Source organism: Eublepharis macularius, chromosome 3 (genome assembly GCF_028583425.1).
Source record: "Eublepharis macularius isolate TG4126 chromosome 3, MPM_Emac_v1.0, whole genome shotgun sequence".
NCBI lineage: Eukaryota > Metazoa > Chordata > Lepidosauria > Squamata > Eublepharidae > Eublepharis > Eublepharis macularius.
In genome coordinates this window covers 142,505,279-142,526,798 of record NC_072792.1, presented here as the reverse complement: position 1 = coordinate 142,526,798, position 21,520 = coordinate 142,505,279, and the positions used below count along the sequence as shown (strand labels likewise).

Sequence of the window (21,520 nt, the reverse complement as noted above, 5' to 3'; positions counted from 1 at the left end):
TGCATGGCATAAGGCTAGCAGTTATATGCACAAGAATGAGCATACTGCAATGACAGAAGTGATTGGAAAAGATCAGCTGATAATTGCACTACCTGGAACCACAGAAGCAGATCAGGGCATATCCTGGATGGCATTCTGAGCTAGATGACATTTGGAGGATAACATCTCCCAACAGCCTACCAGTTGCCACAACAGACAGCACCGTACAGAGGAATCATTACACTCATCTATGTCCTCTGAGTGACTTCCATGGATTGGAAGACTGTAACTATGTTTTGGATTATACTGTTAATCACTTAGGCCTTTCATATGGATAGCTTAGCTATCATGTGTCTGTAATTATCTTCAGTAAAAACTCACATCTGAATGACAAAAATGCTTCCCAGTCAATCTTAGAGGCAGAAAAGTGCTCTAAAGTGATAATTATATAGAAATATTATACTGGGGATGGGGCGGGGAGTAATTCCACTCATTCTCACTAGCCATACAGCTCCATAAAAATGTCATTCTTTATTTCTCAAAACACTTTTACAAGAAGAACAAATTATCAGTTACCCGAGATATATAGATCATTATAACATTCTGATGTCAATGAATTTAACTACTTAAGTATTTTAACTACACATTACTATAATTTATTACCATGCTTTTCATCAATTGCAGGGAACTGCAAGGTTACCCCAAATCTATACATATCCTTAATACTGTACTGTGAGAGAAAGAAAGTCCCCATTGTTGAATCAATAAAATAGTAAACATTAAACATGATGACACTTGAAAATTTGCATGGGGAAGAAATACTTTCATTGTAGCCAACTTAGTGACAAATTTTGCCCTTTTCATCGTTTATTATTTATTTTATTTTATTTATTTATACCCCACTTTCTCCCCAGTGGGAACCCAAAGTGGCTTACATCATTTTCCTCTTCTCCATTTTATCCCTACAACAACTCTGTGAGATAGGCTAGGATGAGAGTGTGTGACTGGCCCAAGGTCCCCAGTGAACTTGCATGGTAAAGTGGGGATTCAAACCTGGGCCTTGTAGGTCCTAGTTTGACACACTAACCGCTATGCCCAGGGCCAGCATGCCCATTGAGGCCAGGTAGGCGGTGGCCTCAGGCGCAGGGTGCCGGAGGGAGCGCCGGAGGAGGCGTGGGGAGCGGGAGCGTGCGCCACAGAGCTGCAGCCTCCTATCCCTCCCGCCCAGTGCCGCCGCCGCTGCCGCCAGCACACGCCCCTGGCCAGGCGCAGCAGCCGCAAGTAGGCATCTGCGGTGGCGCAGGCAACCAAGCGGGAGAGCTCAGAGGCCACCCGCGCACCATCACAGCCGCCCGCAGCAGAGATCGGGCCAGTGGCGGTGTGCGAGCTCCCGTGATGATGTCATGCATGATGTCATCACACAGACCGGTGAGTGCGCACGCGCAGGGGGGCACCCGGCGGGCTGGCCGCAAGTGCCGAAAAACCTGGCGCTGCCCCTGGCTATGCCACACAGACTCTTCTTCGTAGGATAGTATCCTGTATGGGTATCAACTGTGAAACCAGAATCCCTGCTGAAAGTTCTTGTAATCTAAATCCTTACTACAGATACTAGAACTGTTTTAGAACTTGGATACTGTTTCGTCACAGAGGGTCACAAGGAAGCATGCCCGCATTCCATCTGTTTATGGGCAAATATTAATCCAAGTTCTGCATCTGTACATTTGGCTCCCTTTACTTTTTGCTGACTTACCTTATACCTTGACATGCATTTCTAACTACAGACCACTGGCAGAGTATATTACATGCAATCTCCTCTCCCCCTCCCCAACATTTGTAACAATAACTATTAATATTTTTAATTAAAGGGGTTTGGGAAATTAGCAGTTATCTTTTTATAAACCACCCTGATAAACAGTGTGTTTCTTTAACACAGAGATTCAGTTATTGCACAGACCATTAAACTTAGCATTCCTTTTTAAAAGATTGATTAATGTGCTGTAAAATACTGCCACTCACAAATAGCCACCACAAATACTACTCACTGTTGTCTTATTGAGAGAGAATGTGCTGTCAAGTTGCAACTGACTCCTGGCAACCCCATCCATGGGGATTTCAAGGCAAGAGATGAGCAGAGGTTATTTGCTATTGCCTTCCCCCATGCAGCAACTCCACTCTTCCTTGGTGGTGTCCCATCCCAGTACTGACCATAGTCAACCCTGCTTAGCTCCCAGTTCCTGAGAAGTTCAGGACAAACTGGGCTATTCACACTCCTAGTTGCCTTCTAACACATGTGCAAAAGAACTCCTCTTAAAAAACATAAATGTGCACGTGCAAGTGACTACAGTCATTATATTACAATCACATGCAGTACTCTGGATTTAAATTTGCATGCGTGTGTGTGCATGTGCATGCATGCATGCACACAAAGAGAATGTTTCATCCACATTTGGAAAAAAGTTCACGTAATTAAGAGCTGCTCAAAGACTCCAGGGAAATGGACCCTCCATGAGCTTACAGTTGCTAAAAAACTTATACTTTAACACTGGAAAGACCAAAGTCCACTTCCTGTAAATCTCCTTATAAACTTATCAACATTTGAGCACATTGCATATAGTAGGCAATTGCGTATGGACTTATTTGTAGATATTTGGAAATCTTTTATGTATAGATTTGCCAATAGTGTTTTTGTAGCCAGCACTGTCTTATTTTTTTCTTTCTGTTTGATTTTTTTTGTTTTTTGTTTTGCACTAATAAAATAATATTTTTTTTAAAAAGGAATAAGTCCACATCAGCAGACAGTACCAATAGCATAGTTTACAGTCTCTACAGTCCCTGTCCCTTGCCAAGGTATCTCTTTGAGCTATTTCTTATGACACAGCCTTATAATCTGAGTAGAAAGCCCTCCTGAATAATTCAGACTTGCATAGTTTGTGGAAAGCCAGGAGAGTGGGAGCTTTCTTGACCTCCCAATACAAATACACCCAATACTTGAGAAGGAGGTAAACAGCTGAATTCAATGCTATCTTACCATTTGCAGCTCAATTTTTGGCATCTGAGAGGCAGGGAAAAAAACAAAGGTTTAAATTAGGAAGCAAAGATAATATTTTTGGTCAGAAAAAGTCTTATACAGTCACAGCAGGACTAGCAGCATATTTGGATATCAAGTTTAACTTTGTTCCATTGAAAACTCTGAACTCTTCAACGTACACTATTGAAAACATCGAACATTCACAAGCATAAGCAAAACTTCAACAGGAAAGAAGAAACCTTAAGAATGAACAGAGCATGGTTTCCAGTTCTGAAAAACACCAGGCTAACAAAACACTCTATACTCAACAATAGCCCTGCAGAGAAGATTAGCACATCAAGCACCAATCCATATGCAAAAGAACCTCCTCAGGATACAGTGAAGCCTCCCGCCATTAGCATTCCACACCCTGGGAAACTCTTACAGGATGACTCAGCTCAACCCCACCCCTCCTGAGTAGATATAAATAACCTGCCAACATCTTTTCCACACTGTGACACTGAGAGATCTCTGTCTTTTGGTGCTACACCTCTGAAGATGCCAGCCACAGCTGCTGGCGAAACGTCAGGAACTACGATGCCAAGACCACGGCAATACAGCCCGGAAAACCCACAACAACCATCGTTCTCCGGCTGTGAAAGCCTTCAACAATACTTCAGTAATTATCACACACTGTCAATTAGTAATTATAAAACACATTACCAAAATTATTCTAATAAACATGTCCTTGAAAATCTGTTGTATGTCTACAGTATACATAAGAAATGCCAATACTGAAATAGCAGATTGTCTAATACAAAAATGTTCATGATCCACAGCTTGCCTAAAACCATGCCGTTTTTGAGGGTTTTTTTACTGCTCCCCTAAAACTCCCAATTTTTTGTCAGAAAAATTGAAACAAAGTCCTTGGAGAAATAGGAAGAACCCAGGGTCCCTGCCCCACCTCTAATTAGTTGCTTGGAAGAACGGAGGATAAAATGTGCACCACTATGTTTCTGCTCTGAATAGCCCATTTTCAAAAGATCAGACTGAGTGCCTGATGTTGCCTCCTTGTGTAAGTTACACATAATTGAACCCTCGGTCACTTTATAGATGCACATTTTGACAGAATTTGAGAACCTCCAATATAAAGGACAAGCCACAGAAGCAATATTGGTCAGATAATCTGCTTCTATCTCAAAGCTATTTTGCAAACACATTCAGCATTGATTTAAAGTTGCATAAGTGTACAACAACATGAATATTAGATGAAAATCCAAATACCAACAAATAAAATAAATAACTCAGAATGTGAGCTTTAGCACAGGATTCCAGAAATGATATATCTTTTCTCATATTGCAAAAAGAGAGTAATTAGAGGGCTTAAAATAATCTCTTGTTGCATCACACAAAAATAACTTTTTTGTGACAAAACATACCAAGACCTATAAAACTCCCACAGCAAACGTCCCAGCCATTGTTTCAAGATTTGCGTAAAATACTGGGGACTTTCCTCAAGCTGCAGTGTGTACCAGAACACCGCACATTTCTCAGTGCTGGTTTTGGGCCAGCAAGATTTGAGTCCAGAAGCAAAGACTAAATAGATCTTCAGGGCATAAGCTTTGGAGAGCCATCAGAATCACAATTTGAGCCAAGAATTCTATGCTGTAGAAGTATGGAAGGCCTGAAACCCAAAATAATTTTAAGAATAGTGCTGACCTCATAACACCATTCTCCACAGATTAATATCAATCATCAAATTCCTGGATTTTTTTTCTGAATGTGAGAGCTTACTGTCCACTAGCAGAAGGTAAATATTTTTCAGAAGCAAATGTGTGTTTCAGGAAGATGCTTTAATTATAGCAGCAATATGGAAACCTAGATATTTAAGAACGAGAGCAATGCAGAATTATCCAGTTAGGAGCAGTTGATTAAACAGTGGTAAAATCCAAACAATGCAGAGACTGATTGCAGATCCTATGCTACTTTGATGTAGGGCACAAATAATATAAGTACTTAGGTAGTCCATATTTTCTTTTACAAATCTGTGTTAGGTATAATTGTGTCATTTCACATGATTTGGAAGTAATGTAAACTATCAGGACTCTTTTCAAGGAAGAGGTCTAATATCACATGCCTGGCATTTGAATCAACCATCTAAAAACAGGACAGATTTTGTAGCCTACAATGAACCGCAGCCCAAGTTTTGCTTCTGTTAATTCATACATGCTTCACCCCTAGTGTGCTGATGATCCCTTTGGAGGAACTGAATGTTTGGACCCTATGGCATAAGCCTCTGTTGTTTGAGCTGAAGGACAATGTTTAGCTGTCTGAATTAGATTACATTCAAAAGTCTTTCACTTAGTTCACTAACGAGAGATGGATGATCCACGTTACTAGGGAGGCACCCATACCAACATTTTATCAAAAAGTACAAAACTTCAAGGAGCTTTACTACTGGTCTTCACATTCTAATTCCACACTACTGCCAGATCCTTTTCACTACTGCCAGATACTTAGGGAGTCCACAAGGAATTGCTGGAGAAGGGGCAGGATTGGGAGCAATTTCTGCCTTTCCTTCCATCATTCCACTCTTCCCACGCACTCTTCACTTTTCATCTCTGTCACTGCTTGCCTTCCCCCAAATGCAGTGCTCAAACCACTGAAAACAGCCTTACCTAACCTTAGCAGGAAGCAAAGTTGGAATGGATTATCACTTTCTTCTCCTAACCCAAGCACAGGAGATAATATGGTAGGAATCTCTTATGTTGCTGTAGTCAATATGGGCATTTGCCCAGCAGCTACAGGGAACTATTGGTCAGCAGAGCTCTGAACAGACTATTGCTGCTTCCAAAGAGCTCTCCAGAAGCGGAGACAAGACTACTCAAAGCTTTCCTGCCCAATGAAACCTCTATGTACAAACCCTTGCCTTAAGAACAGGGACTGAGAGGATGTTTTCCCTGATCTTAGTTAATTCCCATAAGAGACAATTTGAACTGTGAAGGGACAGGCTCCCAGTGCTTAAAGAGTTCTGTGACCAGTTAAATAAATTAAGTAAGTTATAAGAGGTAACATATGAAATTACCTTTACACACACAGGAAAGAAACAATCCACACTTCCGTCTCCTTCCAGTTTTTCCAAAATATGATAACCTAATTCCACAATCCTCTGCAAGCTTAGTTTACAAGTAAGTGCCACTGAACTCAGTGGTCCTAAGCAAACTGATACATTATAGGGCTGGAAAAAAAACCATGAAGCAATAATCCTGATAACAAATGTTCAAGACACATTTGTTGAGATGATGTAACATACCAAAATGTATAATGTTATGATTTCAAAGTATCAAGCAGCTGCAACCACTAAATCAGATTCTCATCCACATGTTATAAAACTGTCCAGTTTCAATCTCTGTAAAGTACCTAGTCTCTTTTAAGGTGGTTAATAAATAATGTGAAATTATTAAATATGCAAGGCTGGAATTTTAAGAGGGCACAAAGAAGGAATCATATTCCATACATTTAAGTGTAATTAAAAAGGATTTCTACAAGACAAGCCACGAGGCATTTCACAAATCCCAACCAAAAGTCTATTTTCAAATACAGACTAAGTTGCTGGTTTCAACATTTTGGTTTTACTGTTTAATGTTCCCTCTTCCCCCTAAAACTGATAATTCTTTGCTCTCTCTATGAACCAAGAGCCCAAAGTAAAGGTTTCACATACATTCAGCTTACATGAGCCAAAGAAACCTCACTTTGCATGCAAGGAATAACCTCCTTGTCATTTCAACATATTATTTTCACTATTTCTTTGTCAACCATCTTCACAAATAGAACTGTCATTGGAATGACTATCACAATCTTTCCAAGACGCAACATCATTTTCTGTTTTGTACAATACTTTGCCGATGGTTGGAGTTAAGTTAATTCTGAATAGTAATAATATGACTGCTAAGTGGCATACTACTACTAAACTACACTATTACTAATTTCATGAGGTGGTTGTTTTTAACAGAAACTTTGAGAAACAGGACAAATATTATGGGAACAGAGCAAAATAAGAATTCTTTTCTTTTTTTATAAGAGGTTGCCGTACACATTTCACAGCTGTGATCTTCAAAAGATCATTTCTGTGTAGTAAATTATCACCAAATGGAAGATTCTCACCTGTGTTGGAGCAAAGGGCAGACCACATTTATCCCATTATATATACTGCAATCACCACACACTAAATTGGCTACAAGAGGCAACCTTGACTTCAAACAAAGCCCAGTTGTAACTCTCTTGGTTGAGGGAAAGGCTAAGAAACCTAAAAAATATATGATTGTTGTAATATATAGCCTACATGGTCAGTGTATGAAGTGCTGCTCACATCTCATTTCAGCAATGAAATCACTAGGTGGCACCAGGCAAGCAACTATTTTATTTATTTTTATATTTCATACTTCCTCTGGGGACTGCAGTCCATGGTTCTGCACCTCCTCCATTTCATCCTTACAACAACCCTGAGAGATTGGTTAAGCCTCACAGAGAATGACTGACCCAATTTCACACTGTACTAATTTCACACTGTGTAATCTGCCTTGAGTCTCAGCAAGAAAGGCGGACTATAAATGACACAAACAAACAAACAAACATACATGCCAAATGGGGAGTCTAGATCCCTATTCAGAATAGAAACAAAGGAGTGATAATGGGGAAAAAAACCCTAATACATTTGTCTATCACTCTTTTGGACTGATTAGTGTCCACTCAGAGCAGTGAACAAGGTAAGTGTTATTATCTCCACAATGTAGCTGGGGAGGTGGGGCCGAGAGGAGTGACTTACCCAGGGCCACCTGGTGAGTTCATGGCAGTAGTGAGATTCAAAACAGTGAAGGGCTGCTTAACCACTACGCTACACCAGCTCAGCATGGTAACACAATGACATGGTCTTTTATAGATAGGAAGAGTCGAATCCATTTAAAGGGATAATGTGTGTTAGGGTCCAGGTGCAAGAAGTGTCTGAGAATGGCAAGATTGTTCAGCTTCACAGAAACGAAGATATAGTTCAAAGATAGTGTGTATGTATGAAGTATTTACTTTAGTAGCCCAATCTTGTCAGTTCTTGGAAGCTAATCAGGGTCAGCCCTGGTCAATATTTGGATGGGGGGGACACACCAAGGAAGGCCAGGGTTAGTCTACTGAGGCAGGCAATGGCAAACCACCTTTGAAGGCTCTTGCCTTGAAATCCAGATGAGGTTGCCATAAGCTGGTTGCGATTTGATGGTGCATGCACATACGCACATAAATACACACAATATAGATAACTTTTTATGATATTTGAAGATATAAGGTAATTAGTTTGCCAAGAATGTGCTCCCTTATCAAGTGGGATAGCTAACTATTATTAGAAGATGATTTTTAAAAACCTATGAACATGGAATCCTAAATTGATTAGGGGCTTCTTTCTAGAAGGGTCTCCTGCTTGTGACCTGCTTATCTTTGGGTAAGATTTTTTGTGGACTCATGTTATTGTTCCCTTTTAATTATCTATGTAGCAGTAATGGATGGTAGAATTATCTTTTGAATTAGTGTTAAAGAAGCAAATAGTTATGTTGTTAAAAAAGCATAAAATGGAAGAAAAGATTCTCTAATGTGTACTATATACATAATGAACCAAAAATGTTGTTGTGGTGTACATCTTGCCCGGAATTAAATGTTAGCTTTGCTGTAGCAGATAACCATAGGGTTCTTAAGTGCTTGCCTATATCTGAATCAGGCCTAAACAGTAATCCAGAACAATGTGTTTGGGAAACATTACTTGCTGGTACAGCATGTTGACCCATACTAAGCCAAGACCATCCTCTTAAGATGATGTGGTAAAGCAAGAGATCATATAATGTGCTGCACCTAAGCATTCACTGCAGTCTTACAGTCCTTGGCCGATTCCAGACGACTAACCGGAAGCCGCTTCATGCCGCCATGTTCCGGATCTCGATGGGGAAAACGCGAAATATCGCATTTTCTCACGCGAGTTTGGCGTGACGTTGTGCCAAACTCGCGCGAGAAAACACGAGATATTTCGCGTTTTCCCCGTCGCGATCTGGAACATGGCAGCATGAAGCGCCTTCCGGTTAGTCGTCTGGAATCGACCCTTGTGCTTGCAAAAGCTTGGCCACAATAAACTGTCTTTAAAGGTGTCACAAGGACTCTTTTTGCATGTTTCAGCCTATCAACTTTGCATTAGGTTTTTAAGCAGAAAGAACCAGATGTCCATCTCAATTTTCAGAATATTCCATTTGCAAAAATTGGAGTACTAACAATATAATTGTATATCTTATGAGAACCATGACACATATCTAAGAGCCAAAACACACGAGAAGAAATACCTAGGTTCAGCACATGTTCTCTTACCTCAAGGTTTGCCGGGATCTGTAGGCATCCTGGAAGCTTAAAGTTTAGCATTTACAGAGCAGCAGGAAGGGAAATACAGGCGCTTGTATTTCCCTTCCCCTTCCTGCTGCTCTGTAAATGCTAAACTTTAAGCTGCCAAGACACCTACACTTCCCAACAAACCTTGAGGTAAGAGAACAAGTTTAGCATTTACAGAGCAGCAGGAAGGGGAAGGGAAATGCCTGTATTTCCCTTCCCCTTCCTGCTGCTCTGTAAATGCCTGTATTTCCCTTCCTGCTGCTCTGTAAATGCTAAACTTTAAGCTTCCAGGACGCCTACAGATCCCGGCAAACCTTGAGGTAAGAGAACACGTGCTGAATCTAGGTATTTCTTCTAGTGTGTTTTGGCTCTATGACACAGTAAATCTGAGGCACAACCCACATCTCTGCAAGACTTGAGGTATATTGGGTTCCATGTTATTATATCAAGTATTGAATGAGACATATCTGAGTAGAATAAGTCACTTTTAAAATCTTCAAAACCTGCAGGCAATAGTAATGATGCTGAATAGCTACATCGACCACATGTGCATTATCTTAAATGGCTCCAATTATTTTATAATGAGATAATGATCTCTCAACTATCTTAAAGTGCGTGTTATGCAGAACACTTAAATTGTCACTCTGGGAAAACAATAGCAACCATCTGTGCTCAATCACCTACAAAGACAATATATTTTCATCATCTGTTATCATCCTCACTGTACACCCTGTGAGGTAATCAACTTAAAAACAGTGTTTGAGAAAGGGCAAAGCTGCAAGCAAGCCCACATGAAAGCTGTTTTTTTTCTTTTCCAGGTGCAGAATCAAATACTTGAGAAGCACAAAGCAAATGCTTCTGTATCTTTCGTTGATTCTGTTTCTGTTGGTAAAAACCTTGACAATTTCAACCATTTTTAGCTTGATGTATTCAAAAGATTCTGGCCAACTGAAGTTGGTTCACTTTAAGCATACTAGGTTGAATCCAAAATACAACAAGTTGAGCAAAGCTCAAGGAATGAGACTTTCCCATACATTTTTCTTCAGCTCACCCACAAATCATGTTCTTTGAAGACAAGGGCCTCTCTTGAACATTAGGCAGGGAGGAAAAGTGGTTGTCTGCAGTGGGAGGAGAAGGCTGGCAAAAACCAACCTCCTCCGTTGATGGAAGTGTCTTTTTGCTGGTTGAAGAGTGCCTCCGACAACTTCTAGATTTACCTGAAGCCGGGCCTACTCTCATCCTCCAAAATCAGTTCAATCTTTTGTTGCCTCTGCTGGTTATGGGCCTCAGAGAGGCTACTTATTTTTGCTGCTGAAAGTAGCAGTGTTCTGAAAATACTGCTACCCAAGGTATAGCACCTTAGCCCCAACAGCCCCTACTCACCAGAGACTGTCCAGTTTTAAAAATTAAAAATGTAAAATGCAGAAGGCCACTGATGGCACATGAAAGCATATATTGTGTTAGATGATGTGCAAATGAATGATCCTGAGATGATGTGGCTCATGTTGGGTCCTGTTGTGTGGATATGGGGACAGAGCTGGCTTCAGTGTTTGTTGCAGGGGCTAGTTCCTGGGTTTATATCTTCATTAAGTAGTTATTATTGCTGGTGAGCAGTTGCTTCAGGTTGGGAGGCAGGTTGTCACAGTGATGAATGCTATTGCAGCTATTCTTATGATAAATTCATATCCCACCTGTGAAACACTGGAGGTGAGGTCCCCAGTTCAAATTTCATGATAGCTTCATGCAAGTCAGTATTTTCTAATCCTCAGCCTCCCATCTGCAATATGGGGATAATAATCAGAGCCTCTCTTATAGGGCTGTCACAATGTAATTGAGGTAATGTATGACTACTTGAAATAAGCTATAACTGCTAGATTTTATTTCTTACATTTATACCTCACTTTTCTCCTGAATAGGGATCTAAAAATGGCTTATACTGTTCCTCTCTCCTCCATTTTATCCTCACAACAACCCTCTGAGGTAGGTTAGGTTGAGAGTGTGTGACTGACTCAAGCATGGCAGACTGGGGATTCTGATATGATCCTAGACTGATAATCTAACCACTACATAACACTGGCTCTAACTGTTAGGTTTAACCCAAATGAAACTACAATCACTGAGATTTATCCAAAGGACATACAACGTAAAAGGTATAACAAACAAAAGAATCAAGGATGTGGAATGCTAAAATACTACCCTAGAACATAAGGAGGGAAGATGCCACCATTTGTGGATAGCACAATTTGTTTTATAAAGCCTGCCAAGAAGGGATTAATGTTATTGGAAGTTTTCACTTGTGGCTACCTTAAATATCAGACGCAATTATACTATTCTATTTCTGATTTGCTTTAGAATTCCAGTAACATTTGATTATATCCCCATGCATTAAAAGTGATGGCATAGTCTAGGAATTCAACTGAAATTGAACAGACCTGGGTACATTTCCCATCAAACCTGTAAAGTAAACCTTTGCTCATGTTAATGGTTACTGCTGGCCCCTTGACAACAGCTTTCCAGAGATATGGATACTAGCCATGTGTAATCTATCAGATGTAGTAACTGGAAGAGAAAAAAAATGCACAGATTCAGTGTACAACTAACTCTGGCTGATTCTGTAGATGACAGAGACATATGAACCAGCACAACAATAACAGCACAGGCAAAGTTACTTTTATATGTCCAGAATTTGACTGTGATGTTTTATTGGCCTGATTACAACAAAATAAAGCAAACCAAGATGCAATAGCCATAATAAATATAACCAACTTGAGAAAGTAAAAACAAGACATAGCAGTAAATTCCCATAAGCAGAAGGGGTATCTGTGGTTTTCACCAATCTCCCTCTTCTGCAGCAGACTTCCAACTCTTCCCTCCTGTTTTTTTTTGGGGGGGGGGGGGGTCCCCTGTCTCTCAGGGGCAATTTTCAGCAATAGTTCCTTCTCATTCCAGACTCAATTTGATGCCCATCCTATTCCCAGGGCTCTATTGATTCCTGGGGGCATGATCTCGAGGGGCATATCAAGCTGAAGGAGTAAGGAGAAGGTGGGAATTTGATTTATTTATAAGTGGGGACTCACAAGTATGTACAGAGGGTATCTCATTCCCTCCCCATATCCTCTTTCCCTTCCCTGGCCACCCCCAGAGCCTTTCCCCTTTTCCTGATTCCTTCTCTCCTTTCCACTTCTATCTTCAGCTTCCCCTCCTCCACCCCAGGCAACCTCATCCCGATGGTCCAGTTGCATAGTGCTGGCTGAGCTGGGCCCAGATGCATGGTGAGGAACCTGCAGGGACTTGTGGGGGGGGGGGACTTCACTTTTCCCTGTATCCCCTTCCCCACACTATTTCCTCTTTCCTAGCAGCCTCCATATGCTCACTTTCCCAAATATTCTTCTCTTTCAAATCCACTAAACAACTTACCTTTTATCTGCCCCTCCCATCTTCACCTATATTTCTCATTGTACTTCATTTACATACTGACTTTCTCCCCAATGGGTACCCAAAGCAGCTTACATCATTCGTCTTGCCTCCATATTATCCTCACTACAACCATGAGAGGTAGGTTGGGGTGAGAGCTTGTGACTGGATCAAAGTCACCCAGTGAGCTTCATAGCAGAGTGGTGATTTGAACCTGAGTCTCCCAGATCCTACTCTGAAACTCTGACCATTACACTACATTGACTTTTTTGGGGAGGGGGGGAGGGTTCTGCTGAACAGTAGCAAGCAGCCATGTCTGAGTGAGTCATGAAAATCAAGTGGTATCAAGTTGTCTGATGGTTGCTTCTGGGCTAGCCCTAACAAGTCCTTTCTCAATAGAGAGAACCCCATCCCACCCCCTTCCTTTTACTGACAGAAAACTAGCCTGGATGAACAGTTACGGTTGTCTAGCAGCAGCCACTGATGACATCTGGTTAAAGCTACAGGTGCTCTTTTATCATTTTGAATATTTAACCCCTCCTATGTATTTTTTTTAATTTCGTATTTTTATGCAAACCTGGGGCATTTTTCAGGTGTGTGGAAAGATCTGTCTTGTCTGTTCATGGCTCCAGTCTCCAGATTTAAGTATCCTCAGATTGGCGTCACTTGACTATTAGCATATAAGATATGTTATTTATAGTCCAGTTTTTGTTACTGAGACTGAGATTACACAGTATGTTGTTAGGATCAATAGCTGGGATATTCAATAAAGAATTCAATAGGGTATATAATTTGAAAACAAACAATCTAATGTGGCTCCACACACACTAGGTAGGATCTTCCCCACATATACATTGATTGCTCCAATAAAATTCATATGCACAATTGTCCAATGAAACAGCAAAAAAGCCTGTTTATACATTTGTAAGAAGTATTGATTTTATTTCATCAAATACTTTGGCAAAATCTATTACAGAGTGGCCTAAATAAAAAAATTCTAAACACTGAGGAGAACCAACCATCTTAACATGTCATTTCTAATCTACAAGATGTCTGATAATGTGCCAGTAGTGTAGTGAATAAAACAAGACAGAAACTACTAATTATTCTCATGTGTAACCACATGGACATTACTTTAAGGTTATTTAAAGCCTCATGGGATTTACTTATGACTGGATAAAGCATAGTTTTCAAAGTACTTCATTGACAACTGTCTGAAAATCTGTTCCAGAAAGTGAAACACAAATTTCACAATCCCGAGAATGATTTACTATCAGGCTGTTCATGGTCTGTAAAACAATCAGAGCCCTTTGCAGAGCAATTGGCACCTGTGCCTTGGTAGACAGTTTTCACATTTTGCTCTTTAGACCATAAAAATGTCACAACCCCTGTGAGTATACTGGAAGGAGCTCAGCAAGACCAGTTGTCTCCTAATTCCTTGGTGATCAAAATGCCAAATCCCAAGATGACTTCAGAATATTAAATATTACAAAGAATTATTATTTTGGGGGAAGGGCTGCAAGTAAAGATTGAAGGAAAAATAACACCATCCACTGCTACTATTGTCTGGTCCTCTTTCCACTTACAGTCTTCCAGAGGAAGAAAGCACAGCATCAAGCAGAGAAAATAGTATATTGGGAGTGTTCTGGTGCCTGATATTAACCATCTAGTTGGTCTTAAAGGTGCTATTGGACCCAGATCTTACTCTTTCTTTTGAGAGAATGCATAAAAAAGTGGGTCTACAACTTTGTCTTTTTAGGATGCTATTATCTGTAAAAGTATAATCTAACAGTTTTTGCTCCATAAATAGAAAAAAATACCGGGGGCGGCAGACTGTCCTGTTCTCATTCTTTTTCCAAAGGTTGCAAAGCACTCTGTTTGAATGATGTGGTGGAGGACAATCCCAAACATAAGAAAAGGCAAAATAGAAGGTTACTGTAGGGAAAAGGAATGATGATAGCAAATTGGCTTCCCCAGAACAGGCAACATATGAAGCAGAGTAAGGGAATATAATAAATGTAGTATTTGAACTCCCTAAGAAATTAGCAGTACATTATACACTGAATCAAAATTCTGGCTTACAAATATATTGTGGTGTCTCACATTTTGGACAGCAGCAGCAGGCATCTTAACACTTAAAAGTAGGGTTGCCAGCTCTGGGTTGGGAAATTCCTGGAGATACGGGAGTGGAGCTTGCGGAGGACAGAGGTTTGGGAAGGGGAGAGATGTCAGTGGGGTATAATGCTATAGAGTCCACCCTCCAAAGCAGTGATTTTCTCCAGGGGAACGAATCTCTGTCATCTGGAGATCAGCTGTGAGTCTGGGAGAGTTTCAGCCCCCACCTGGAGGTTAGCAATCCTACTTAAAACATAAGCTGGGATCTATTTTGCTAAACAAAGAGCTTTGTAAAAAGCTTCTGAAGAACAAAGATCAGCTTGTATGTCTACTGTCTGTAGCTCATCTGCCGTCTCCACTGAGGTGTGCCAGGGGAACCAGCAGACAAGTTACTGAAGTTTAGGTGAAAAAATATGAATGAAAGTGTCCCAGAGCATGTCTTCAATGTACACTGAATTTTTGTTTTCTTGGCCAATGAGTAGCTGTCTCTTAAATTTATTGACTACGAGAATAGTTGATTTGCAAAAGCACTACCAGAAGGCCACTCCAGTATTAAATGCACTATAATGCACATGCACATACTATTCTGGTTCTGAACTACAACATCCTTCCTAGCCAAGAAAAGTAGCATCAATGCTTTTTAAAATGTTCTTCTGAGCCTGTTGAAGAACACGCTTTGCTTGCACTGGGATGAGGCGGGTTTTACATAACTCAGGCAGGGGGCCTAGAAAGCTGCTTTGAGACTTGGACAGTAAGTGGAACAGCAGAAGCACTGCACAATGGGATAAAAAAGTATCATGTCTGTCTGCATTCACCATGGGGGGGAGGGAATAATAAAACAACATTACTCATTTCTTGGAAGAGTTCCTATTTTCCTTTTGAAGCACTCAGCCCTCCCTCTGCACAGTGGGATATACACTCTGCTCAAGTCAAGAGGAATGTTACAAGCGCTATCTACACTCATGGCATCACGTTCCTGCTAATAAAACGGAGAGATAACTAGCAAATATTTAGGCCTTAATTTAACACAGAGGGAGAGCAAGCAAGTTACCGATTGCTGAAGCTGGCCTTGTCAAAGACCAAAGCGCTAGATGGATATGGACTGGTGTAGAGGCATAGGACATTAATTTTGTCAGAAACCTAGGTTCCAATTCTTCAGTTTGTCCCACTTAAAAAAATCAGTGCAGATTTTCCCATAATTTTATAAAACAAAAAAGAAATTAACGTTACTTAGAAATTATTCATCTCCTGTTATTAAGAGCATGTTCACAAGAAATGCAATGAAAATATGGGGGAGAGGCAGGGAAGACTGAATTTATTTATTATTTGTTTCATTTATACCCAGTTTTTCTCTCCAATAGGGACCCAAGGAACTTAGATACGGTTGCCAGCTCCGTGTTGGGAAATTCCTGGAGATTTGTGGCAGGATAAATCTTCATAATCATTTCTATCAAAATATGAACGTTATTAATTGTCACAGCTAGCCCTGGTACAGAGCAGTCCATTCATGGAGGAAGTCCAGGTCGGCACATATACATTCAGTGAGAGAGTGCTAAGTTATAGTCACACAACTAGTGAGCTCGTCCCTCTGCAAGGCACAGAGGGAGCAGAGAGGCAAACCGAAGCCAAGCATCTCGCTCTTCAACCAGAATCTCCAAAGCAGCTCACAGCCATCTCTCAAAATGCAACATTCCATTGGGGCGGGGGGGGGGGGGAGGAACACCTTTCAATTTAAAAATTTAAGCCACACAATAAATGGGCCTGTGGAAAGAATGAGGACTTTGGCAGAGGAGAACAAAACAAATCCTAGAAATATAAATATATTCAGGCAAAGCAAAACCTCTGGACACACACTTATTCATTTGGCCTGAGCAACCAGAACAAATAGATTTTTTTAAAAAATCTGAATTGCTTTCAGAATGAAATCAGATACCAGGTTTAAAATGTGTGTTAATACACTCAGTGTCATAATCGATCATGTAAACTTTCAAGGCAGCACAATCCTAAGGGAATTCAAATGAAATTAATAGATGCTGGTGAAGTGGTTGCTCTCAATAGGCCACTTGAAGCCTATGAAAGATTTAAATGCTTTCCTGCAATTATTTAATCAAAAGATGTCTCAACAGAAGGCAGAGGTACCTATGCAGATGTGCCACATATTATGAGGTAACTCAATTGCCTATTCTAATTTATGTAAAGAAAAGAAGATCAATGTAAGAGATCATCATGTATTTGTTCCTACCTGTAGAACTCTCCAGTTTGAGATTAGCTGAAAACTGTGAACCAAAGGAAGGTAATTGCATTTTTGTTAGTGCTGATTTTTTTGTACATTTGGAAAAAATAGTTCACATAGCACAGAGTAATGCTCTCCCTCTCTCTCACTCTGATGTACTGACTTTTTGAAAGTAAACAAGTTTCTGGGTCTCATGATTAAAATATGTGTTTTGAAACTTGCTATTAGTATTTAAGAAGCCTCCAGTGATGATAGTAAAGAGTCCAGTAGCACCTTAAAGACTAACCAACTTTATTGTAGCATAAGCTTTCGAGAATCACAGTTCTCTTCGTCTGACGGCTAACTCCTCTGGACCCAGTGATGATGGAACTAACCTTCTGCATGACTCTTTGGGTCTTCCTGAAAGCCCCTGTGGTAACCCCCTGTTGATCAACATATTACGTACATGAGTTCTCTAATTCAGCTGTTCACAATTATTGAAGGTATCTGCATTTCTGAATTCTTTTGACCACTAGCTAGAAAAACTTGATCTACCTTTCTATTTTGCATGATGAACACTTTGGTATACTCAGCTTTTTAACCTGATGCCTCCTACTAAAAATATACACGCATTGCCACTACAATGATGTTTTCAGACAGGATTTCATCAAGTATCAAGCACATTAAATCCATGTGTCTGAACTGCAACCCATTCAGAGGTGATTCCAGTGCTGGCTGTTGCTAATCCCAAATTTACTATGAGAAACCATATGGATGACACCATGTCAGGAAAATCATTACAAGCTTCACCATGTCTTCACGATCAGTTGGGCAGTGCTTCTGTGTGGTACTGCTTGTTTATTTATTGAAAATATTTCTAGAGTGCCACTGCACCCCTCAAAGGACTCCCAAGTTTAACAAGAACACTAAAAAAGCCAATAAAACATTAAAAAAGCTCAGTTAACCAGCGTTAAAAAAACCCAGAACAGCAACTTTCTACTGAAAAAAAAATAAGAGTAAGACTACATAAAAACAGATTTTAAACAGCTGGGCACCTTAACAAAAATACTGTAAATTAGGGTTGCCAGCTCCTCACTAGGAAGCAGGGTATCCCTCCCCCCCACGCTTACACACACACACACCCCGTCACTGCTCAGCTGCCAAATAGGGGAAAAATGGTAAGAAACAAGGGGGATTTACCAACTACTGGAGCTCTCACCAGCAACATAGTGACGTTGCCGGTGATGCACTGAGATCACTTCTGTACACCTGGAAGTGACCTTGGCATGTCTCCAGGTGAAGCCCTGGTATCTGGGCAAAAATTATAAATGTTTTGCTCAAATACCAGAGGAGTTCTGGTCCAGAAGTGACACTGCAATGTCATTATATCACCAGCTAGAGCCCCGGAGGCAAGTTAAGTCCCATTCCCTGACCCCCATGCCCTCTGCCAGTAGCCAGGGGGACCTGGCCACTGTAGTTTAAATCATAATAAAATAAACCAGCCCCCCACCTTGCTGAAAGTGTGAACACTTTCAGAATTTTGAGAAAAGGTAGTAGATGCTACCCTCCATTGGGGGGGGGGCACAATCACAACATGGCGAACTGTTCCAACCCAATGATCATCCTACACTGGAGCAAGGTGCTTCACAAGGGGCACTCAGTGGAAATGCCAGGGCAATGCTGCCTGGCTTTTCCTAAGCACCTTCTGCTTTGACAAGGCAGATGAAAGCTGGAGCCAGCCCTTTACTTTTGGGAGTGTTTGTGTTGCAGTTTCCAAAAAAAGGGAAAGGTATGCTTTCTTCAAAGAGGGGAATGTTTCCCAACCCAGACACAGAAAAATCTATGTTTATGGCCAGTCTGAGGTTGTGTAGCTCCTGAGATGGACTTGGTAATGGGAGAGAAGTGGTTCAAACTCCCCCCCACCCCCCACCACCTCTGTTCCATTCATTTTTTGAATGTTTTCCTCAAGATGCAAATAGGTGCCAGGACTCTCTAGTGGATACCATGGCACTAAGGTTGCCAACTCCAGGTGGGGAAATTATTGGAGATTTGGGGGTGGAACCCGATGAAGTAGTGTTTGGGGAAGGGAGGGAACTCCATAGGATATAGTGCCATAGATCCACCCTCCAAAACAGTCATTTTCTATAGGTTTCTATAGGTTTCTGTATTCTGGAGATCATTTTTTACTTCTGGGAGAATTCCAGGGCCCAGCTGGGCATTGGCAAACCTACATGGCACCTGTGATTACTACACTGATGATCAATGAAATAAGTAGAAACTAACACCAGAATAAAAAATACAAGTAAACAGCAAAGCAGAAGCAGCAGGGAAAAAGCAGAACCATGGTCTAAAAGCTTGCTTAGCACTACAGTTGTTGGAGGAGGCACATTTAGTAATGCTGATCCATGAAAAAAATGGCATCCAGTCTACCAGCTTGCTCTGTCGTTCACACTGCAGTTATCTATATAGCAAGCATTCCCAACTCTCTGCACAGAATATGAATCACATGGAACAGGTGTTGCCATGTAATGAATGAAACCCTTGTCCATCAAGGTCAGTATTGTCGTCTGAAACTGGCATTGGCTCTCCAGGATCTCAGGCAGAGGTCTTTCACATCACCTACTTCCTGATCCCTTTTAACTGGAAATGCCAGTAATTGAACCTGTGACCTTCTACACGCAAAGCAGATCCTCTGCCACTGAGCCACGGCCCCTCACGTATCCAAACATGATACAACATGACTATTACTACACAAGTTACTTACTCATCATAACATCAGTAAAACAATAAACATCAAATCATATTTTAAAAAATATCAACATCACTAAAAAGCAAGTAAAAAGAGCAGAGAAAAAATATGACCTATAAAATGTAAAATGGGGGAAAGCAGCACAAAGTATAATAATAATAGATAGAAGAAGGTGCCCTTAAGTGACAACTGACTCATGGTGACCCCATCTATAGGGTGTTCCAGGTTCCAGGCAAAAGACAAGCAGGGGTGGTTTGCCATTGCTTTCCTCTGCATAGCGACCTCAGTCTTCCTCGGGGGTCTTCCATTTAAAGACTAGCCATGGCTTAGCTTCTAAGTTCTGACAAGCTCAGGCTAAGCTGGACTATTCAGGCTGCGAATGGTAGATAAAAGTATATAAAATAGTAATATAAGAGCTGCTGCACTGAAGAGAGTTTTTCAAGGGAGGGCTGTAACAGTGACACAGTAAGGCAACAGTAATAGTCTTGGCTTTCACCCAGCACTGAAAAGATAGCTGATGAAGTTCCAAGATGAAGTTCTGTGGGGAGGTCATTCTGCTGCCCAGATACCATCACTGAGAAAGCTTCATCTCTGGAAGCTGGCACACAGAGCAGGGCATGACATGCTATCTTAACTAGTGGGCAGATTGATAGGATATGGGGCTATCCTTCAGGATCCCTGGCCCCAGACAAATAACAGCTTTAAAGGTAAAAACCAGCCCTGTAGACTGGCATGGTGTGTTCTCTGTAAGCCACGCCACTCAATAACTGAACTGCTATATGACTTGCGCATTTCCTCATTATCAGTTGCTACCAAACCATTCCATAACAGTAAAAGCACCTTTGTATTTTACTACCCAGAAGTGAAAAATAGCAAGCATGAAAACAAAACTGTTACCTTTTCAAATTACAAAACGAGGAAAGAATTTGCAGGAAGAAATAGCAAACAAAAGTGAAAGCATTTCAAAAAGTCGCATGTTAAAACGGATAAAATAAGTTTGATTTCTGCAAACTTTGTAGCTTTATCATGTTTTTTAAATTATTATTGAAGGAAGACTTTGAGACTGAACACAGCCCTCTAGTGGGCAAACAGGATTTTACAGATTGTGATTACTTTTGTACGCCCAGTGGGGATTTCCTTTAGCAGGTTTCTTCCTGAACTGATATTTGAAATGCTTTCAGATGTCTCAGAACCACTCAGGAGGCTTCTAGAAGCTCTGCTGACCTCGGGAGACAACTGTAGGAGTGATCAAGGCTTGAATTCTGGATGACTGTACAAGGGACAGAGGGAAAGTGGAGACAAGCACTTGTAGGTTAGGGAAAACTGCCAAACAGACTCCTCCTTTTGAAGGCTGTAAATAATGGCAGACACTGGAAGTTTTATGAATGAAACTAAAGATTTTCCAGACTTAACAGTGATAAGTATGCGCTCTCTACACATGCTTTAGCTAGATGTGAAAAGATTTTATATTAGCATAAAATGCAAATGTAAGCTTCTGAGAGCAAGACAAAAAGTGCAAACATGTTCTTAAACCTTAGGAGCCAGGTACAGGAACAGTTGAGACACATTCCTTCAACAATGGATATCTTGACATGTTGATAGTAGCCCTTTTCATATGGTGAATAGGAGAGAA

The 21,520-nt window shown here is 40.8% G+C and overlaps 2 protein-coding genes across 5 annotated transcripts in view; one reads left to right on the top strand and one right to left on the bottom strand.

Moving 5' to 3' along the window:
• Positions 1 to 21,520, bottom strand: part of CMSS1 (cms1 ribosomal small subunit homolog) — a 270,320-nt gene that overhangs the window by 42,954 nt on the left and 205,846 nt on the right. The window contains exon 2 of one of the 2 annotated variants that reach the window (XM_054973301.1): positions 3,008 to 3,031. The exons of the other annotated variant lie outside the window; for it this stretch is intronic. The gene's annotated coding sequence lies outside the window, so the exon portion shown is untranslated. The remainder of the gene's footprint in view (positions 1 to 3,007; positions 3,032 to 21,520) is intronic. 2 annotated transcript variants of the gene reach the window in all.
• Positions 1 to 21,520, top strand: part of FILIP1L (filamin A interacting protein 1 like) — a 239,951-nt gene that overhangs the window by 15,385 nt on the left and 203,046 nt on the right. The window lies entirely within an intron of this gene.